Source organism: Argiope bruennichi, chromosome 9 (assembly GCF_947563725.1).
Source record: "Argiope bruennichi chromosome 9, qqArgBrue1.1, whole genome shotgun sequence".
Classification (NCBI taxonomy): Eukaryota; Metazoa; Arthropoda; class Arachnida; order Araneae; family Araneidae; genus Argiope; species Argiope bruennichi.
In genome coordinates, this window is record NC_079159.1 from 20,019,712 (window position 1) to 20,042,710 (window position 22,999).

General features: G+C 27.6%; 1 protein-coding gene across 2 annotated transcripts in view; it reads left to right on the forward strand.

The window, feature by feature from the left end:
* LOC129983942 (cGMP-specific 3',5'-cyclic phosphodiesterase-like) overlaps positions 1 to 22,999 on the forward strand; it is a 562,482-nt gene that overhangs the window by 101,426 nt on the left and 438,057 nt on the right. Inside the window, exon 1 of one of the 2 annotated variants that reach the window (XM_056093673.1) lies at positions 15,267 to 15,406. The exons of the other annotated variant lie outside the window; for it this stretch is intronic. The gene's annotated coding sequence lies outside the window, so the exon portion shown is untranslated. Of the gene's footprint in view, positions 1 to 15,266; positions 15,407 to 22,999 lie in introns of those variants that run through there. 2 annotated transcript variants of the gene reach the window in all.

The following is a 22,999-nucleotide window of genomic DNA, read 5'->3' on the forward strand; positions in this document are numbered from 1 at the left end:
CATGACAGTGATTGAATGAAATGAGTTTACGTTAGCAGCATTTAGAATATCTTATGAATGCTTTTGAAGTGAACAAAAAAATGAAGAAACCTTCAGTAACTTACAAGCTTTCTGTAATTAAAGAACTCCATTTGCAATGCTAATATTAAATGTAATTAAGTAATTAAGGCAACATGTGTCCATAAAATTTTGCGGTAAAAATAAAATAAACATTATGGATTAGAAATTTTTATAAAACTGTTTACTTGTTAACGATGGCGGATTTTATACTTAGCAGCTGCCTAGGGCCACTGAGTTAACAAGAAGCCTCAGTTAGGTGAATAGTAACTAGCAGGAGTAGTCTCCCTGAAACTTTCTCGCATATTCTCCGATAAGACTTATCACTTTTCCTCCACATATAGTTGATAATCTTCAGGAATAATGTGAATGCCTTACCTGACATTGGTGAACGATAGTTATGAAACATAGAGCTTTGGCATGATTGATGCAATTTTTTTCTTAATATATCTATAGAATATTTTGTAATGCATTTTTACTTAATCTATCTATAGAATATTTTGTAATGCATTTTTACTTAATCTATCTATAGAATATTTTGTAATGCATTTTTTTCTTAATCTATCTATAGAATATTTTGTAATGCATTTTTTTCTTAATCTATCTATAGAATATTTTGTAATGCATTTTTTCTTAATCTATCTATAGAATATTTTGTAATGCATTTTTTCTTAATCTATCTATAGAATATTTTGTAATGCATTTTTTTCTTAATATATCTATAGAATAATTTGTAATGCATTTTTTCTTAATCTATCTATAGAATATTTTGTAATGCATTTTTTTCTTAATCTATCTATAGAATATTTTGTAATGCATTTTTTTCTTAATATATCTATAGAATAATTTGTAATGCATTTTTTCTTAATCTATCTATAGAATATTTTGTAATGCATTTTTTCTTAATCTATCTATAGAATATTTTGTAAGGCATTTTTACTTAATATCCATTTTGTAATGCATTTTTACTTAATATCCATTTTGTAATGCATTTTTACTTAATATCCATTTTGTAATGCATTTTTACTTAATATATATTTTGTATATGCAATTTTTACTGAATCTATCTATATAATATGTATTTTGAATGCCTTTTTACCGATTGATTAACACCAAACTTTGACATGGAGTTAAATTGCAATTTTAAGAAAACATACAGAATTTCATTTACTTATGTCATTCATTAATAAGTTATTGAAATTGTATATATACAATAGTACAAAGGGTGAATTGCTAAGCAAATTTGGTTCAATGTTTTTATAAACATCTATACTTTAGATGCTTTTTAAAAATGTGTACGGAATTTTATCTATCTAGTCCTTTGTCTTTTGTAGTCGATTTATGATTGAACAGCCAGATAGATAGACTTTCTATGATTAGTTTTCTTTCGAAATTTGATAGAAGTCGACAAATTTCTATCTACAAATAATAATGCCACATTCCAAATTTCAACCATCTAGCTCGAAGCAGTTTTGAGTTCATCGATCCACAAACAGACATACGTAATGCCAAAAATGTATTTATCAGGAAGGTTTGAAATTTGGAGATACGCAAAAATCTAGAGTTCGAGGTTTTTTTTGACGATTAAAACACTCTTTTCTATAATTCTTATACAAAAAGTTCAAAAAATACAAAAATATAAAGTATACAAAATTTTTATAATATTTTATCAAAAGTAATTGATAATGTTATTATCTGCCTAGTTCCATTTAATTACTTTAGCATTTATGAGTTGCAAGTGTTTAATTAAATAGTTTTATCTATAAATGAGAATACAAAGCAATCACGAGTTATAATCAAAAATTAAATAAAATGTGCATTTTCAGAAAGTTTTTAAAGTAAAAAAAATCCTTAAATTGATTAACATACTGATTAATTTAAAAATGGGTTAAATTGTGAAAGTAACTGGACCAGTTTATAAAATAAATGAACTAAAAAATCGAAAATACAGCGTGTCCCGAAAGATTTGAAAAACTTTAAATGGTCAGGCATTCAGAAACCATTTTTACTACAAAACATGGGGTAAAGGATACAATGGGAGGGGGGGGGCAAACAAGAAGTTGCTAATCAATTAGTAAAAAATGTATTGATTAAATTTAATACATTACAAGTTTATATGAAATAAAATGTACATCAATACAATAAACACAGTTGTATATTGTTCTTAGCATGGCGCTCTATTTACCATTATCCGTTCCGTTTTGCTCCATATGACGAGCTACTGTTAAATTTTGAAGCAAACATTCAAAGGTTTTGCCATTTGAAGCAATACACGCCTTGCATGTTGTTATTTTTGCATCTGAGTTGTTGAACTATTGCAAATTTGTATGAATGAAATATATATTGTAGATTTTGTTATTGCAATTTTATTCCTTTATTTAATTTACTAACAAAGAACCCGTCCCTTTTTTGTTGTGGAGCAAAAATGACGTGCCCTAACAATAAAGTTTGTAAACGGTATTTAAAGGTACCCTATCTAAGTAAACATTCTTTTTATAATTTTTGAATCATTACATTTATTGTATCTATACGATAAAGTTTTACTTATACTCACAACTTTAATCATGTAATTTATTTTAAAGCAATACTATTCAGATTTTTTTCTTAAAAATTTGTTTGGAATATTCATATGTTCTTGCTTTTATTAAGACGATATACTTTTTAAAAATTATTTCTAAACACTTTCGTAATTTTTATTTTTGAAATCCCTATTGAAAAATTCTTTCTTTAGATGAAATATGAATTTCATTTAAACTTTTGCTTATGTAATACATACTAAACCCGCCATCTAGTGTAAGATTGGAATACTTTATTATCTTTCTAGAGAAAGAAAGAACGTGACGTCACATCTCTAATAAGTAAAATATTTGATGCTATGTGCGATTAAATTTTTATCATGAATATGGTGTGACGTGAATCAATATTATTTTGAATGCATTTTATAGATATGACGATTTATAATTACATTTGATTAAAAATTTAAATCAAAGCCAAATAAATGTGAATTGTCTTTTCCGCATTTAAGTATATATGATCAGATATTCTGAATTAACTCAGGGCGACCAGGGCGACTTTTCTCTAAACGAATCTCCGGCCCCTTAAATCCATTGGGATCCAGTATCCTCCTGCGACTGTGATGTAGAAATTTGAAAAGAGTGTGGTGGCTCGAGAGTTGTCTATATCATCAAATATATCAATAAAAAATCTAACGAAATTACAAAGTCCATCTTAAAGTAGCTCTAGTGTTGATTCAAAACAGAACTTAAAACTATCGAATAGACTTAAACGGTCATAATTTCCGCTTCTTTTTATCTTATACTAGCCGGTACAGAGCCGGACATATTAGGCGGTCATTCTTTTTATTTCATACTGTCGAGAATGCAAGTCGAATGGTGGGAAAGTGCAATCGTTTGAAATCAAAAGGCATGTCGGTGGGAATAATGGGAATGGTTTCTTGCAATAAGTTGACGAAATTTCATCGCAATCGGTTGAACGATATATATATATATATATATATATATATATATATATATATATAAGTAAGAAAAGTTTTACTTTGTTGTGGTTAATTTCTTCTAATTTGTTGTTTTATATTTCCTTTCTGTTAAAATGGTATATCTCTTGAGCATAATTTTAGGGGATTTTCGGGTCACGAGGAATCATTATTAGACAATGTCTGTATTTCCTCACAGAAAAAATCCCTTTCTTTGAATCCCTGCCTGAGGGTGACCCTTGAAAAAGTCTTCAGGCCGGATTCTTTTTTTATATTTTTTATAATTTTTTTGGTTTAATTTTTATTTGATTTTTTCCCATTAACTTGATTCTAATACTTTTGTATATATATATATATATATATATATATATATATATATATATATATATATATATATATATATATAATATAATGTTAAAATCATATTTCTGAAGCAGAGTCATGGCCGAAGAGAGAGGAGACACTTTAAAGTTTTAAACTTCGCTTTAATTCCATCCCGGGAGGCATAATTTATGTACAATCAAGAAGCAAGATAAATAAATCTACAGTACGACACAAGAGCGAAAGAGAAAAGAGTGACAAAAATATTTTTCCCCATGGTTAGATACCATGAGATTCTGATAGGGATTTCTTTACACGTGTCGATTTAGGTAAAATAATTATAAGAATCTTTTAAAAGAGTGTATAGACAAATTTTTATCCCTTTATTCGAACAGTGAAAACCGCTGATTTAAGCATTTTTATAGAGTTCCTGCAGCATAATTAAATAAAAAAGATGGAATTGGATCGGCAAATAAAAGAATATTTTAGAATTAAATTAATATGGGCTAAATTAAGATAAACATTAAAAAATAATTAGGATTTAATTTAGATTTTGAGATATCATTACACACACATATATATATATATATAAGTTACGGTATTTTCGATATAATTAATTAAGATGAGTAAATATAAAATAAGACAACAAAAATAATATTTGTTTCTTTAATTATTCTTACTTTCTTTGAAAATTTTGATGAGTAATTATTCATTTATTAATTTATCCAATCACTATCCAGAATGGCTCTCAAAGAATTCAAATTGTGACTGAAAAAAATCTAGCCAATTAAGGTGCGGTCTTCAAACAGTCAGTCGTATTCAATCTTGCGCGAAATCTCCGACAACTGCCTGATAAAGATTAAGTCATCTGTCATTCTTAACTAATAAATAAATTTTTATTCCTTTTCCTGATACTCTCGTGGCTCTTTGTAATAATTTATCATCGGTTTAACCAGCAAATCTTCGGAAAGCATATTGAATTATTCATGGTTAGATTTCTAATAATTAGATAAGAAATAATCGAAAATAAGATAATGTCACATGGTACGGTTCTTGATTTAATAATGAATTTTTTTATTTGATAAGTGATTAATCGTATGTCACTTAATTTATATTTATATATCATTTCTTTTCACTACGGTCGTTATAATAAGAATTGGTTGTACTTTGATATTATAATTATTATTATTAGCAGATATTGTGAAATAGCAATAAGGGACTATATGATTTCAGAAACATTACTAGTAAGTGTATGCCATTAATTTTCATTACATCGGTAAATACATAGAATTAACATGTTTCATTTTTTTCCCTTTAATATTAAATGTTCGGATAGAATTAATTTACATAATAATAACAATGTAGACTATTAATAATCTAGGTGATAGCCAGAGTAATAAGAGTAGGTGAGTAATCATAATCATTTATTGGAATCCAATAAATATTTTCACACCTGTTTTTATTGCTTCGATAAGACTATGATTACATTAAACTATAATCAAAAAGTAATTAATGATACCAGCAAACTAATCTCCCTGTAACTAACTCAAATAGCTATATATTCCTATTGATTGTATTAGAATGTAATTATGCCTAACCTTCATTGGGGTAAATTGCTGCACATGATATCATGAAAGGCCGAATGCCTTGATGAATAATTATGGCGACGTTCTGCAATTAGACAAGCAAATCCATTGAACCAGTATTCTAATATCTCATCATTGAATGACTTGATGAATTCTGAGATATAATGGAATCGATTGTTTCAGGGATTAGTCGAAGCATATTCGCCATTGAAGTCAAGTTATATGATTAGAACTGTGGAAAGTTATAATAGATATTCTGTGGAAAGTTAAATTAGAAATATTATATGGGAAATTCCTTATGAGAACATTTGAATGAAAATGAGATAAGATTTTTAGATTTGCATGAAAAATATACAATTATAAAGAAACATTCAATATATAAATAGTAATTATATAAAATTTTAAATAGTATAAATACTAATATAATATAAAATAAATACACAATATGTGTGTGTGTGTATATATAATATGCTATTTTAACTAATTTTTAAATCTTATTTAATAATAAAGTATAACACTATTGCCAGCGTCCTGGCCTAGGGGCAGCGAGTCTTCCCCGTGATCTGGGCGTCCCACGATTGAGTCCTGGTTCGGGCATGGTTGTTCTACCCGTGTTCCATCTGAAAGGTGTGTAAATGACCCCCCCCCCCTTGTGAAAAGGGTTGTGCAAACGAGCTGTGAGGGTCATCTTTATATGAATTAGATGTCAGGCTTCTGCCCTTGGGTGCTCAGGGATCTTTACCCTCAGAAGCAACTGTACCCCCTTTACCGTGGTAACGCGGACTCAACATCATCAACTCAACGCCATCGTATAATACTATTCGAAACTTTTATTTGATTTTAAAATCAAATATCATATAACTTTCTAGTCTAGGAAAATAATAGATATTTAGGATTATCCTACTTTATTCGGGATGTGTAGTTACCTAATTAGTTATTATTCAAAGGTCTTAATTAAATACGATATTTTTAAAAATTTCTTTATTTTTACTGTTATTTGTCTTTGATGATCAGTTGATTCGTTGGAGATATTTGTTGCATTTAATTTGAATTTAATTGCTTTGATAAAAGTATAGGTTCATGATTCCCTTAATCTGCCAGACGTTAAATTGCCTTGTACATGTTCTTTTCATTGTGTACATGAACATTTCAATTGGAGATGGGTCCCATGATTTAACAGCACTATTAAAAATGTAAATTCCTCGGTGTTATAATTTCGCTTTTATTTTCCTTTTGTAAACTACACAGATATTAAACAGAATGCTTCTTTTTCTAACTTCGAAACAATAAAATATTCTATGCGAATAAATATTTGATGAAACAATAGAAACGGTTTCAATTTCAGGGCGGCAATAAAATCTATTTTTGGAATTTATACAAAAAATATTTGAAAACATTTGTATGACTATTAAATTGATATAATTTAAAAGACAATTTTGAAAATTTTAAGTGGTGTAGAATTCATTTTTGTGCAGTAACAGTTTCGGAAATCAACATTAGAATTATAATTGATTATTAATTCATTAAAATTCTAATTTAAACTTTAAAAAAATAGCTTCTAGATGTACATTTTCATCTTCCAAACTAACGTGCCACATTTGGTAGATATAAATCAGAAGGTCTTGTCTTTAGAGCGCCATCACACACGCATGCATTCCATTTTTCAATTCCTACTATTAGTTCACACTATATATATCTTGTTCAAATTTTCAATCGTTAATAAAATACTTTTTATTCATCCACTCAAGTTCAAATACACTTTTTTAAACTTGTAGTGGATGAGACTTGATGTTAATACATTTTTTCAGATATTAATTAATTAATTAAATTTGTCCAGTAATTTCTATTTGGTCACCAAGTTTGTCGCCAAGCTCCATTTTGCCACTTAATGTTATAATTCTGTCATATGTATATACATATTTATATTAACTGTAATTATTTAATAAAAAGTAACTAAGATACAAATTTTTTTGCTGACCTAAGTAAGAATTGACTTTATATATATATTACTTGTTATTATTAAGAGTGATTCTAATCTATAGTGCACCTTTACATAATTAAACCGCTTCGAAGCTGATATATTCAGATATTACTTATCACTTCATTTTATAATTAACGAAATATATTTTTTAAATGATTCATCACTTAACATGGCAGCTATAACCGATATCATTTGATTCATGCCTGTAATTCACATCTAAAATCTTAATAAACGACTTCCTTTATACATTAAAGAGAAAAAAAAATAAGTAATTTAATTAGAAAGAAATTGTGAATCACAGGCGTGAATCATGGTAAAAAAAATATAGTTAATACTTAATGACGGCCAGTAATTAAGCACTAAAAATCCTTTGTGTAGCATAAATTTGTTTTTGAGTTAATGAGAGTTTAGCCCAGAAATAAAACCGCATTTACTAAATACTCAAACATGCACGTTCACGAACTTTAAAACATTTCTTCACAAATCATGGAAGGTTTTGCACTTCTTTCATGAATATTTTGAGCAACTTCAGATAACAAGGTGTTTTGCAATTATTTGTTAATAAATGATTGCAAAAGATTGCTTTTTATCTCAACAAATTATTATTATTTTTCACATTCCACACATAATTACTAGCATAATGATAAGGAAAATTAAAAATCCACGTTGAAATTTCCGGATTGAATTTCACGTCTTCACGAAAGCTGCGAAATTAAAATTTTCCATTAACTATTCAACTTTAAAACGTTTAATTGCTTGAAAGCACGTTCGAGTCCATAATTATTCAGGCTAATTGAAAAGCCCTCGAGGGTTATCGCGCAAATGATTTTTAAATTAAGTTTGCACCTCGCTTGCTTTGAATTAAAATCCTTTTCTCCTCACAAATGCTTTAGAAAAGAAGAGTTTTCATAAAATTATTACTTAAGAGTGTGAAGTTTTCAGGGGAATGAAAATTGAATTCTGAGTTAATAGATGCACACATTACGTAATTGAAATTATCTGAATGCTTATGTAAGGAAATATTTGTGTGTGTATCTGTATTATTCAGACAAATCTATCGCATTTACAAACATGAAATTTGGATAAAGTTGATTGCAATAATGACTCAATGCACTCAAAACTCAAATTTTAGAATTTATTATAAGACAATTTTATTTAATATTTTGATATTTTAGGAGCAATTGTAGAAAAAAATTTGAATTCATTAAAAAATGTAGTTCTAAAAGAATTTGTTTCGCTCCTGTGAGATAACCTATACTAATAATAAAAATGGACGTGTGCCTATGTATGTTTGTGGGTATATGTGTGTCTGCATTGGGGTTCTATAGGCTAGGTCTTTTGGCCTAGAGCTTCCAAATGTGGCTCAAGAATACCTTCGAAGCCAATAAAGTTCACCTCAGATCAATTTTAAATTTTTTTATTGCTTAAAAAATTCAAAAAAAATCAAGAATACCAAAATTAAGCTAAATATAAAAGTTAATCCTAATTTTAGTTTTTTTCTCCCCTGTAATTTCCGAAAATATTGATTCTCAAAATGAATTCTTGACCGTTTCAAAATTTTTCTAAGTGTCAATGGCTATTGCCACTCCTGTTTTTAATTCCTGTTTATCCGTTATCCACGTATTTTCATGAAATTGTGTCATCTTAAAGTATTTTTAATGTTATTTCAGAATATGTGCTTAATTTGAGTGCAAATGTGCCTAATTTTTTTTAAATTTGGATTCTTTCACGATTTTGAGCAAACTTTTTGTATTCGCAGTAACTTGCAAACGATTGGAGAAGTTGTAGTATTTTATGATTCCCATGGGCTCTTCTATCACCTATGGGTCAGAATTGGTCAAACTCACCCTATATATATTTGAAGTTGATGTGTGATAGTATTTTATTATACAAAATTTATCAAGTAATTTAAAAATCACTTCATTCTTTGAGTTTGAGTTGAAAAACATATTTTAAAAAGTGTATAGAGTACAAACAAGTAATAGCACTCCAAAATCAGCGATCATTACTTAGTTGTATGGTCTCAGCTTCGTGGCTGGAGGCATCCAGAATCGAAACACAATTCTACTAAAGTTCCGCCGTGTATGCGAGTCGGTGCTTATTAAATCTAACGTCGTGAATCTACTACCCTCTTATTGGTGTGGTGTGAAAGTTTGGAAGAGAGATGTGCCAACTCCAATACCATCCTCGTCATCTGACTGGAGTTAAAAATTACGATCCGAAACGTTTATCCGAAATTAACCCAACTATAGCTTCCAAAACGGAACATTAATATTACCTAACCATACCTAACTCCCATATTAGTAACCTTGACATAACGTAAACATCTGGCAAGTCAATGCGGTGTCATTTTGTATTACTTTATGCAAGCAATATTGATCTTGCCATAAGCAGGATTCTTTTAATGAACCTTCATTAATCCGGCAGTTCTTTATTTTAATAACCGATTACTGAGATATATTTGTAACTGACAAATCATTAAAATAATATTTAGAATCTAAATAATAAATAAATTATGAATTAAACATATTAAATTAAATATTTATATATACATCGCATAACCAGAACAGCTAGCAATCACCGTGGCTCAGTCGCCAAAGCATCTCGTTTAAGACTTGTTGATCCGTGATTCGAATCCAGCCACTGTGTTATATATAAAGGCTGGAATTTTTTTATTTAAATTATCTATTGTTTATCTAAGATCTGGAAGGTTCTAGACGTTTCTTAAATATTCAAAATGGAAGGTTCTGGATGTTTCTTAAAAATTAAAATTGGATTGTTCTAAAACTTTCTATATGTGTATAAAAGTCGAGCCCCCATCAATGGTGGGTACGACCTCAGTCTCGTGCTGTTGTAATTTGCTTCATTCCAGTAAATCTAATTGTTTGTTGAAACTAACGGCGTAGTTATTTGCATCTTAGTGACAATATAATAAATATATAAATTTTAATATCTGTTTCAAAGAAATGCGCTATTTTTTAGTATTCTATGATAAAAATATGCTTAAGAAATCCGCATTATCTCTGGATTCTCATCACTGCATCATTGAATAATGTTTTCTTTCTCTTATTACTTCAGATAGGAAATAATGCTGCCAATTCGTTGTCCCAAATGTCGAAACTTCAGACTTCAAACATTAATCTTATTTAAGGAATGAACGTTCGGGTGGATTGATTTTTAGGGCGCGCTGAGATCGATGTTGTGAAACATTTGAAATGTTTTGGTCAAAGGCAGTTCGAATTAAGTGACTTTCTAACCAACTGGACTTCGTATCAGGAGATTTAGAAATTACATCTGATCCAATTTTGCTTTATATGTAGTCTATTCAATTTATCAAGCTGAATTTCATGAGTTTCCGATTGATAGTTCGTGAAGCGAATTTGTTTTTTTTTCAGCACTAGATTCATACAAACAGGTTATAGAAATCTCTGCTGTTAATAAAAATGAACGTATGTATGTGTCTTTTTGTTGGCGCCCTATAAGCCAGACTGTCTGAATTTGCAATTACGTAAGTCGCACATATATACATTGGAGGATGAGAATGTGCGTGTGAATTAGTGCGTTAATGAAATAGTAATAGAAATACTGCCTTAATGAATGAAATAGCATAATTGAGAGAATATATAAACATTTGTTCAGTTTAATTATTACACAAAAATAATTATTCTTATTTATGGGGGTTTTCCACGATAACTTCCGAAAATATTATTGCTCCAAAATGATTTTTATACCGTTTTTTAATTTAAAAGTAGCATTTTAAATGGTACCAGCGAAAACGGATGCCCAATTTTTTTCTGAATTTTGATAATTTCTGAAGAACATACATAATGTACTGAAGTACTTGTGTATTAAATATATATTAAGTATACATGTATATTTAATATATAAGAAATAGTTCAGTTTAAGTATTACACACACACAAAAAAAAAACTAAATTATACTGTTTTTCTATGATAACTTTTGAAAATATTATTGCACAAAAATTACTTTTACACCGTTTCAGAATTTAAAAATAGTTATCTTTCTATTCATACTTGCTAAACAGACATGCAAAGTTTTACTGAATTTTGGCAATTTATAATATATATAATATGCTTAATTTATAATTTTAATTGAATTAATTAAATTAATTTTAATTTTTGTTCTGAAATTCAGAAATAGGTTTTCATTATTTTATTGAATATTTAATCGTGTGATTTTTTTTTTCATAATTCCAAACTAAAGAAAAAGAATGGTGCTTAATATCTGTGATCTTAAGATAAATAAAAGAAGTGAAATTACAATATCGATAAATTGGGTGAGAAGCAAGTAAACTTATGTTTTTAATAGCTCTATGATGTCATGGGATTGGTCTCCATTAGGAATGTTTATTTAGACAAAGAAAACAACAGATATAAGATTGTTAAATTAGCATGCCATTAATGTCTGACAACATAAAGGAATCACGGTCATGAAATTATTTATAAAGGATTTAACTAAATTAAATATAAAAAGATATTTAAGCTGGTCGTCAAGGCATTTATGCAAAAAAAAAATGTTTTAATGGATTAAATGATAAAATATTATAATTGGAATAAACTCCCTATGTATAAGTTATTCAGTTTGACAAAAGACCCACGTTGAATAGAAAAATATATGCTCGATTTAAAAAAAAAAAAACTAATTCTGTTTTTATTAGTGATTATTCTTTTTAAATTCTATGAAAATAAATTAAAAGTTTATTTGAGGCTTCTTAAAATCACAATAAATTTATTAATATACTTTCATAATTATTAAAACTTATAAATTCTATATGCCAAGATTATCTTCAATACTTAATGAGCCAAATAAATCCTTTCAAATATCTTATTTGATATGTGATATTATCGTATGCAATCCTTCTAGTTGTTCCTTTCAATTTAGGATTTGATCGGTTTTATGACAATTTTATGTAATATATCATTTGCTTCAGAGACCAATAAATTCCTTTAACTTATTTCTCGACGTCCGGAAGGATAATATTTTTAGACATGTGTTCGTGACAATTTTCTATTCATTCGGCATTTGATATGAACTATGGCTCGAATCTTATTGAAGCGAATTTAAGTTTAGATTTATTTCATTTTCTGACCAAATCTTTAGGGAATTTAAAATAAAAATTAAGTAACTTTGCTTAAATTTATTATATCAGTCAAAATATATATATATATTTTGTTATAGATCACTGTAGATTTTGTTTAGATCCAATTGATAATAGTTTATGTATATTATAATGAATGATATTTAAGTTTTTTGTATAATAAAATATAAAAGATAATGTTTTTTAGATTATTCAATTTCAATATGAGATTTTCTAGGAATGATAAATAGTTTTTCACTCGCCGTTTTAGGTAATTGTGCTCTGTTTAATTTTAATAAAATTAAAAAAATAAATAAATAAAAAAATTTTGTTGTATAATTTTTAACTACATTGTTAATGCAACAAGTACAATGTTTTCAAATAATATTTTAATGTGAAACATGCGTAAATATTCCTATATATTAAAAAAAAAAATATTTTGGAAAAATCCCGAAGAATCAGAATCCCAGCTCCAATCACTAGTCCGATTTCTCCAATATTTGTTTCATATGAAAGCTTATGATTCTTAGCTATATCATGAATGGTCGCATTTCCACATCTTGAGAGAACTAGCAACAACATTTCAATTCTTTATGAAGAAAACCATCCACATTGTTCCACTCCATCCCTCCAGGCAAATTTGATTATGACTATGACCATGCAAATTTGATTATGATTATGATCCCTCATTAATATTCCATTATCCCAAATCACCCTTCGGTTTCGGGAGATATCGCAAGATAAAACTTTTACAGATCCTCAACCTCAACAAATGGGCATATTTCGCCAATTTTTACACACCAAATAGTAGCATCGTTTTGACAACATAATTATCCAATCAGAGTGCTTATTCTGCAAGTATAATTGAAAAAAGTGCTTCTTTTAGTTGTGATTAAATATAGTTAATCAAAGTTAGTTGATACGACAAAATTAGTACCGTTTATATGCTGGATGAAACAATCGTCAGAGTCGTTTAGTTTAAATTAATAATTTTTGAGATATAGGACCAAGAAATATTATCAGTAAAATTTGGGGGGGGGGGGAGAGAATCGCAATAAATTAGCAAGGACAGTAAATACTGTATTTCTGTTCTCAATAGATTCATTTGATAAAGAAAAGAAGTCGCGATAAAGCAGCTATCAGATGTTATAAACATATTCATTAGTTTCCGACACTATGTCAATTATGATTCTGTTTCTGTTTCTGTTCAATTCGATTTCTGTTTCTGTTAGACTCAATAAATTCATTTGATAAAGATTAGGAGTTGTGATAATAAATCAGATATCAGATGTTTTAAACATATTCATTAGTTTCCAACACTATGTCAATTATGAGTTACAGTTTCGATTTCTGTTAGACTCAATAAATTCATTTGATAAAGAATAGGAGTTGTGATAATAAATCAGCTATCAGATGTTTTAAACATATTCATCAGTTATTAGACAAAGTCAATTATGAATTTCAGTTTCGATTTCAAGTTCTGTTAGATTCAATAGATTCATTTGATAAAGAAAAGGAGTTACGATAGTAAATCAGCTATCAGATGTTTTAAATATATTCATCAGTTATTAGATTCAAAGTCGATGATGAATATCAGTTTCGGTTTCAGTTTTGTTTAGACTTAATAGATTCACTTGATAAAGAAAAATAATTTGCGATAGTAAATAAATAAACTATCAAATGTTTTGAACAAAGTCATCAGTTATCAGACACTAAACTGAAGAGGAATTTCAATTTCGATTTCTTTTTCTATTATTCATTTACAAGTTTTAAAATATTAAATTTTCCATATATAAATTATCTATAGTATGTTTTCCCTCTAGATTCAGTTTTATGAAATGAAATCGCTCTGTTTTATTTAAATGAACAACAAATTAAAATAGAATTAATGTTACAATGGTTAATGTTTCTGTAACCCTTATCCAGTTGTTTCAGTTTATTTGCTAAATTTTATTTATGAAATTAAATATTTAAAAATTTTCAAAATTTTGTGTTTTTCATTTTAAATGGTTTTAGCTTTGAAAAAAGATTACAAACTTGTTAAAACTAATTTTTTAAAGCTAAATAAAGTGTGAATGAAATATTCAATTTTGAATAAAAATAGAACTATTTGGGATTTTTTTATGGAGAAAATAAGGTAAATTCATGAACCGAGAGAAATGTTACATAATAATGACTATTCTCTCTAATCGAGATGTCTTTATTTGAATATTCAGATAAAAACACATGTCTCTTTGACTAAGAGTTATCGATGCTATAATCAATAACCTTTTCGCATATATCTTATTACACGCCCACTTAACATATGCCGTGTCTCTAATTTAACCGAGAAAAACTACCAGAGCTTTCAAAAGATGTATGACATAATGATACATATGTTGATAAATCGCAAACCTTCGAGGTCAAGTTGTTTTGAATAATGCGTCGTCAACAATCTAGTATGGTTGTAGGAACTCGTGTACCGAGCTGACAAATCAATCATGCGTTATGAAGGCATGTTCCTGCAGAATGCAGTTCGTCACGCACTATTAGTGCACGTGTATCGATCTGATTCTAGTGGAACACTATTTTAGCCGCAAAAGAAACATGTTGAAGTCGTTGATTAGAGGGTTTTACTAGTCTTGACGCCTTAGATAAATATCGGCATAAGGAAGGATCTGCATATATATATATATATAAAAATACTGCTTGATAATGATTTAATATATGAACGAGTGTTTTTTAAATGAACTTTATGGAAAAAAGTATTATTATGGCACCGGAACAAATTACTCATCATTTTTAGGCTGTTGATTGTGATTTTCATCAAGCCACCAGTGTCGGATTTTCGACTAAGAGTGCTTTCTGGCCTGTGGGGTGGTCTTTCACAGGCAGGTCGATTTAAAGTTTTTATTATGTTAGCTTTATAATAAATAAATTATATCAATAACTAAATATAATGTGCATTTATATTTAATTATTATAATTATAATAATTTATTTATAATATAATGAATTACTATTTAACTACAATAATTATTCATTCTTCATTTGACATTTTTTTTATTAAATAATCATTTGCATTGTTAAATATATTTGAGGTTTATTATTTTCCTGTAATGAAATGATTTTTCTTAACGTAATGAAATCATTAAATAATCATTACGTGCAATTTTTTCAAGAAATGTTATTACTATAGTTGTTTTTTTTCGCTATCTATGCAGATAAACAATTAATAATTTTTCAAAAAGTTAATAGAAGGATAATTAAACTAAAATGTAAACAGTTAATTAAAAATAAAAGTGCTGATTAATTAATAATATTTTGAAACGTGAAATTAAATTGAACAGTTATTAAAAGATAAATCTAATAATGTAGATTAGGGCTACAAAATTCTGTCTAAATGTCTAGGCCTAAAAACTTCTAACTACCTACGTGATAATAAATACTATAAACTACCTACGTGATAATAAATTAAATGTCCTATGAAATAAAATGCCAGAATAGTAGTACATTGTAGAGAGTCTAAAAATAATTAAAATAAAATTTATATTATAAAGTAAATATATATTTCATTACAAACTGAAATAATAGCAAAAACATGCATTTTTTTTCGTTGATTATATTTAAAGGTATTAGAGATATAATTCGATGTTCAATATAGGTTAAATCCTGCAACAAAATTGTAGTGAATTTTCACATCACTCTTTACGAGCTTAGAGCAAGAGAAATTAGCGTCTGTTTTTCTCATGTCCGAGGTCATTCTGGCATTTTAGGGAATGAAAGAGCCGATTGGCTTGCAAAGCAAGCTACAAAACTAAACATCATTGATCCTATGAGCATTCCCAAATCTCACATTCGTAATGAGAATCACAAAAAGATCATTCTCTTATGGAACGAGCTGTACCAAAATTCGTCAACTGCCTCTTTAACCAAATTATTTTTCCCCACAATTTCTCAAAGGTTGAATAACAAGCATTTTTACAGTGATTTTCACTTAACAAAATTTCTTACTGGACACGGTAATTTCAATTACTATCTCAAGAAATTTGGATTATCGAACACTGATCTGTGCTCTTGCAGCGTGGGTGGAGTTCAAAATGTCGAACACTTGCTTTTTGATTGCTCCAAACTTACTGAAGGGAGAAGAGATTTTATTGTGGATCTAGATGCCTGTAATATTAAGTTTCCACCTCCGCTTCATGTTTTGATCGACCACAAAATGGCTCTTTTCTCATTCTGTAAATTTATTGCCTTTGCTGCTTCAATTTTTAATTAATTTTGTTGTTTTTTTTCCTGTTTTTTTTATCCTTATTTTTATATGTACATATTTTTTTCTATGTATGTAGTTGTTTCCACTTACATCTGTAAGCCTTATGCTGTACTTTGTGGTGCACAAGGATTGACTTATTATTAATATATATGTATATATAGGTTAAAAACAAGACTAAAATCCAAGCAAAAAGAACTTTCAATAATATAATTTTGGAAAACTGAAGATAAAAACATTAAGATAATAAACATAAGATACATAAGAAGACAAACGCATGCTACAAATTATAGATGTTCTTGTTTCCTGATATTGACTTCTCGGTGTTCAAATTTTAGAGAGATTCTCTGAAATCTGGACATTAATCTAATTTGGAATAACAAGGCAAAGTTAAAAAAACAATGAAATATTTTATTGTTCAAACTTTTTCAGAATAAGAGATTACAGATGATCATCAAAAATGGAAAATGAAACAAGCGATTACATCTTAAATATTCCACTGAACTTAATGCTAGGTGTATATACTTACAATTAAAAGATTTTATTAAATGAAGTAGATTATTTTTTATTATTACTATTTTTATTATTTTGTTTTTACTTTACAAACTACTTTGTAAGCATCAAATTGTCTTACATATGCTCTGTTCATGATATACATGGAACCTACTAATAGAAACCAGTACTATGACATTATAGCACTATTAAAACCATGAATCTATCTTTTATCTACATCCTTCACAGATTTATCTATCTTCTGACTTTCGCGGTATTGTAACTATGCTTTTTTATTCGTCAAATAAACTATACAAGTTTAAAGAAAATTCTTCTTTCATATTTTTCAACAATAAAAAAAATCACACAATTTTAATTTGATGAAGAAATGAAAACGGTTTGAATCTCACGGCTCAAAATAATCTTTTGTTTAAAACTAGGCAATTATTTCTTAAATTGCTAAAATTCAGAAAAAAAATTGGCTCGAATTATTAAATTGGTATTATTGAAAAAATAAGTTTTTGAATTTTAACATGACGTAAAATTAATTTTTTGTCCTGAAATATTTTCGTAAGTTATGGTGGAAAACATGAAAATCTTACTTATTTTCCTATCGGTTGATTCAATGCCTATATAATTTACCTGACTGAAATGGGGAAAAAAAATTTTACAGAAGCAAATTTTTGAAAAAAAAAAGGCATTATTCTAATTACTTCTTTATAAATATGACCTATTTACTTATGAAATACTTTTAAGTGAATAATCGATTCTCAATTTTAACTCATATCAAATCTAGTTAAAAAAAATCGCAAAAATGATCTGCTCCAGGTAAATTGAAACATCTGGTCTCATAAGGAAATTCCATTATATTTCCTTGTTCTTCCTTATCTTTGATTGCAGAAACCTTGAAAAAATCCTTATCCGTAGCATTGATGTCAAAATGCAACTTGAATACGATATTCACTCTAAAAAAAATAAACATATCAGAATGCCAATGGCATTTTATAAACTAAGATTTTTTTTATCAGTTCATGACTTATCTCTTTCGTTTAACTGTTAATCAATGCACTCGTACATTCTCAATATTTCAATTTTCAAATAAATAAATAAATAAAAGATGAATACGATAAAATGAAGAACAAAATTTATTTTCTTTCTCCTAACAAATTATAATATTCCTATTCCAAGTATAGTGAAAAATGGAAAGGGGTTAATTGAAATTAACGTAATCAAATTTTATCTTATGCTTTTGCTTACTCTTTATATGATTTTCTTGATTTTGATAATAAAGAACATTTAGATAATTGCAAGAATTATATTTTAGAAAAATCAACTTATAGAATAATTGTTTTATTTTCTAAAATAATAAAATAGCCCCGTGTGTTTAGTGAGAATTATACATCTATTTGATTCCCGATAAAAAAAGTTTATTGTGTGAATTGTTTGGGGTTCATTAACTAGTTTAATTAGCGTAACAGTTATTTATTAGAGTTACCTTACAAATACGAAGAAGATTAAAAAATGAAATAATTATTCATTAATAATCCAGTTAGTTACTAGAGAAACAATTATTTATTAGAGTTATCTTGCACATACGGAGAAGATTAAAAAATTAAATTTTTATTCATTAACACTCCAATTAGAGTAAAACATTTTATTAGAGTTATCTTACGCACATGGACGAGATTATAACATTTAATTATTATTAATTAACACTAGTTATATTACACACATTGACAAGATTAAAACATGAAATTATTATTCATTAAAAGTCCAAGTAGTGTGAAACTTATTTATTAGAGCTACCTTACTCATATCGACGAGGTTAAAACATTTATTGAATATTTATTAACACTAGTTATCTTACACACACGGGCAAAATTAATACATTAAATTGCTAATAATTAACAGTCCAATTAGTGCAACACTTATTTGGCAGAGTTATCTTAACACGTGGACGAGGTTAAAACATTAAATTATTATTCATTAACATTCTATTGAGTATAAAACTTATTTATTAGAGTTATCCTACATACATGAAACAGGTTAAAGCATTTAATCATTATTTATTAACACTATTGAAGAAATAAATATTCGGTAGCTGCGTCTTCGATATTCGTTTAATTTTTACTAATGTTTTTAAATCCAGAGGGCGCTTCTTGAGTTGCCCGGGGCAGCCACTTTCAGTTAATATTATAAGGGTCTTTATCAACTCCCTTTTTGATTCTTGCATTTATCTTTTTGAATTAGATGGGGTAGCTGTTAAAGTGATGGCGTTAGAAGTTAATGCACGTATTTTAACTATGGGCAAAATTCAGGTCAATTCGTAACATTCTTTCATTTTTTGAAATCTATTCCTGGCTAATTTGAGACGCCTAAATTTGTAGCTATTCTATATATAGATGATTCTTGAAATATCATATTTTTTCGGTGGAATATCCACTTCTTTCGGTAAAATATTATGTTATTTTGTTGAAATATCCTATCCTATTCTTTCGGTTAAATATTTTGCTCTTTAGGTGAAATATCAAGGAGTTTAAGAATATGACTCAATGTCAATTTATTCTCTAAAATTTTGTCTGTCCATCCACGAGAATGGAAATAATAGATTAAACTAGATGATTGAGGTTCAGTACATGGTTTGATCTCTAGAAATATATATATATATATAATCAAATTATGCTGTAAATTCATTTACTTGATTGCTGCTCATAGTCCTAAATATTGGCGTGTATCTGAACATAATAACTGAAAAATGCAATATCAGAGATAGTTGAAAATTTGAGTGCAATTTTTGTATCCAATTTCTAGGTAGGAATGAAGTTTTGGATCCAGTCGGTACAAGGGAAAAAAAATCCAAAATGTATATTCGATTCTCTTCTCTATACGATTCCATATAGAGAAGAGAATCTATATGGAAAAATAAACCTTATAAAATCCAACCTTATCCTTCCTTCATAAAATCCAACCTTAAAAGGAAAAACATAAGAAAAGTTGGAATAAAAACGTAATGACTTATTCATTGAAAACAAAATATGCAGCTGTTCTTAATGAGATAAAACAAAACGTATCAATGATTAATAATTAATTCAATTTGTCTGCACTCAGAAATACAATGTAAACAAATCGTAAATATGTCATATTGCTTTTATTTAATTCCCATTTTCCTTATTAAATCTACAGCTCATAAAATGTTATATTTTTCTCTGGAAATATTTGTATAAAGGAAAAAGTTCATTTTTAACATTTTATGTAGAAACAAACATTTGAAAAGTAGCATTTTTTATTAGTAATTTAAGAAATTTTAATTAGCATTTTAGTTAAATAAAATTAAGATTAATTTTGCCGGGTTTTTTTGCAATAGCATCCGAAAATATTTCAGAAAAATAAATTTTATACCGTCCTAGCATTTTAAATTGTCCTTTTAAGAATACCAATTTAATAATTGTACAAATTTTTCCAGAATTTCAATTAATATGTAATATATTAGTATATATTATAAACTGATTGAAATTCAGGAAAATTTGCAGCATATTTAAAATATTTCTTGCCTAATTTCCAACTCTAAATTATATTGTTGTCTTGATATTCAAACCGTTTTCATTGTTTTATCAAATATTTAATTGCAGGATTGTTCTTCCATTGTTAAAAAATAATAGTAAGGATTTTGTTAAATATTTAACAAGACTAATAAAAAAAATGTCACAATACCACGAAATTTAAATGGTAGTTGAATCCCATATTTATGTTTTTCATAGCTATATAACGTCATGGGACTGGTCTTCATTAGAAAGAAAAGAAAAAGAAAATTCATTAGAAAAGTTTTCTTTAATTTTCTTCAAGAAGATTATTGCCGTACTTTATGAGAATATTTTAATTAATTTTTACTTACATTTATAAGCCATATTATATACAGGGTGTCTCAAAAACCTTGACTGCGGCTTTTATTCCTTAAATATTGATCACAGACATATACTATAAATTGTAAAGTTGCGTGAAAAAAGGTGCAAAATATTATGAAATCGATTAAAATTTTCAGGTAATTAAACTTTAAAAAATACAAAATTTAAATTTAAAATACCACGTACAAAAAAATTCTCAATGAGTAAAGTGCGCCCCATCCTCTAATAAGGTCATGCACAAAATTTCAGAATTTTTTCCTGAAAACTCTTAGATATGTTAAAACAAATTTGGTGAAGGGTCAATCACAAATTAAAATGTGCAAATGATCAGCTTCAGTGCAAATGACGTGACGCAGGAATGCATCCTAAGGAAATAAAAATATGCTTTATATCTTTAGTTTTAAATACAAATTTTAAAATGCTTCTATGCTTCCTAAAAATTACTTTGAAATTTCATATAACGAATTACAGAATATAACTTAAAAATAGCACAGTCAATGAACTTGTAAAAAAAAAAAAAAAAAAAACTTATGAAATCTTTTCTTTAAGTTATTATTTCTACAAATTTTAAATACTTTTGAATCAATAAATAGCAAAATTATTATATATTTATTCAATCATTACTTACTTTGTTAATTTGTGAACGGCCCCTAAAACATCGAACATCCGACATGATTTTTTCCTTTTTGCGAATTCATATACAGGTATCGAAAAGTGACTTGAGTCAGCATTTATGTAGTTTCATGTCTTTGAGACTTTTTGTGATAAATAGTTGAAATTTTGTACATAATTTTAATAACATTTTACTCACTGGGAATTTTTTCGTACGGGGTCCGTATAAAAATTTAAATTTTGCATTTTTTAAAGTTTTATGCCCTGAAAATTTTAATCAATTTCATAACATTTTGCACTTTTTTTTTACGCAACTTTGTAATTTACAGTATATGTCTATGATCAATATTGAAGGAATAAAAGCCGCGGTCAAGGTTTTTAAGACACCCTGTATATAATCGCAAATATCTTTTTCTTTTTGTAGTTTCAGTGGAATGTATATAGTATGCCTACTTTTACCGAATGCGTAATATTGACCATTCGAATAAATATTGTCAAGAATACATGCATTTATATTTAAATATGTAACGGCTTGATAGGGACACATATAAATCTAGAAATAAGTTAAATATGTTAGAATAATGTGTGTTTATAAGAAGCAAGAAGCCGAAGCCGAAAGTCAGTCAGATAGAAACTATTATAGGTTGTTAGTCAGTAGACGTGTCAGTCAATGCTTTGCTAGAAGATGTTGATAGAAGAATAGATGGTCTTGAAGACCTAGATTAGAAAATAAAGACTTTTTTTAGTAAATAAACACAGAGGAACTTCTTTTTCATCACATAACAAATATATTGAAAATATAATTTTTTTTTCTACTTCATAATAGATAGGTCAATTTATATTTTTTTCTAATTAAATATCGAAAGGAGTCATTTTGACCCTTTTGATAGAAATAGGTATGTTCCAAATTATGCTAAACCTAATGTTAATATTTGAGCAAGATTTTAAATTAATTAAACAATTATATACTAATTCATTTATAAATCTTCTTCTAGCTTTTAGTCACTATTCATAAAGTACGAAATTAGGAACAATATTTTTATAATAGTGTGCAATTTGAGAATATTAATTTTGGCAAAATTTTTATTCCATAAATTTGTACGTCTAGAATCATACAAAAATTTGAAGATATTTGCGATTAACTGCAAAAACTCAAACTGTATCATTTAAATATAAAAATCACTTATTTATTTCCGAGTCATCACGATT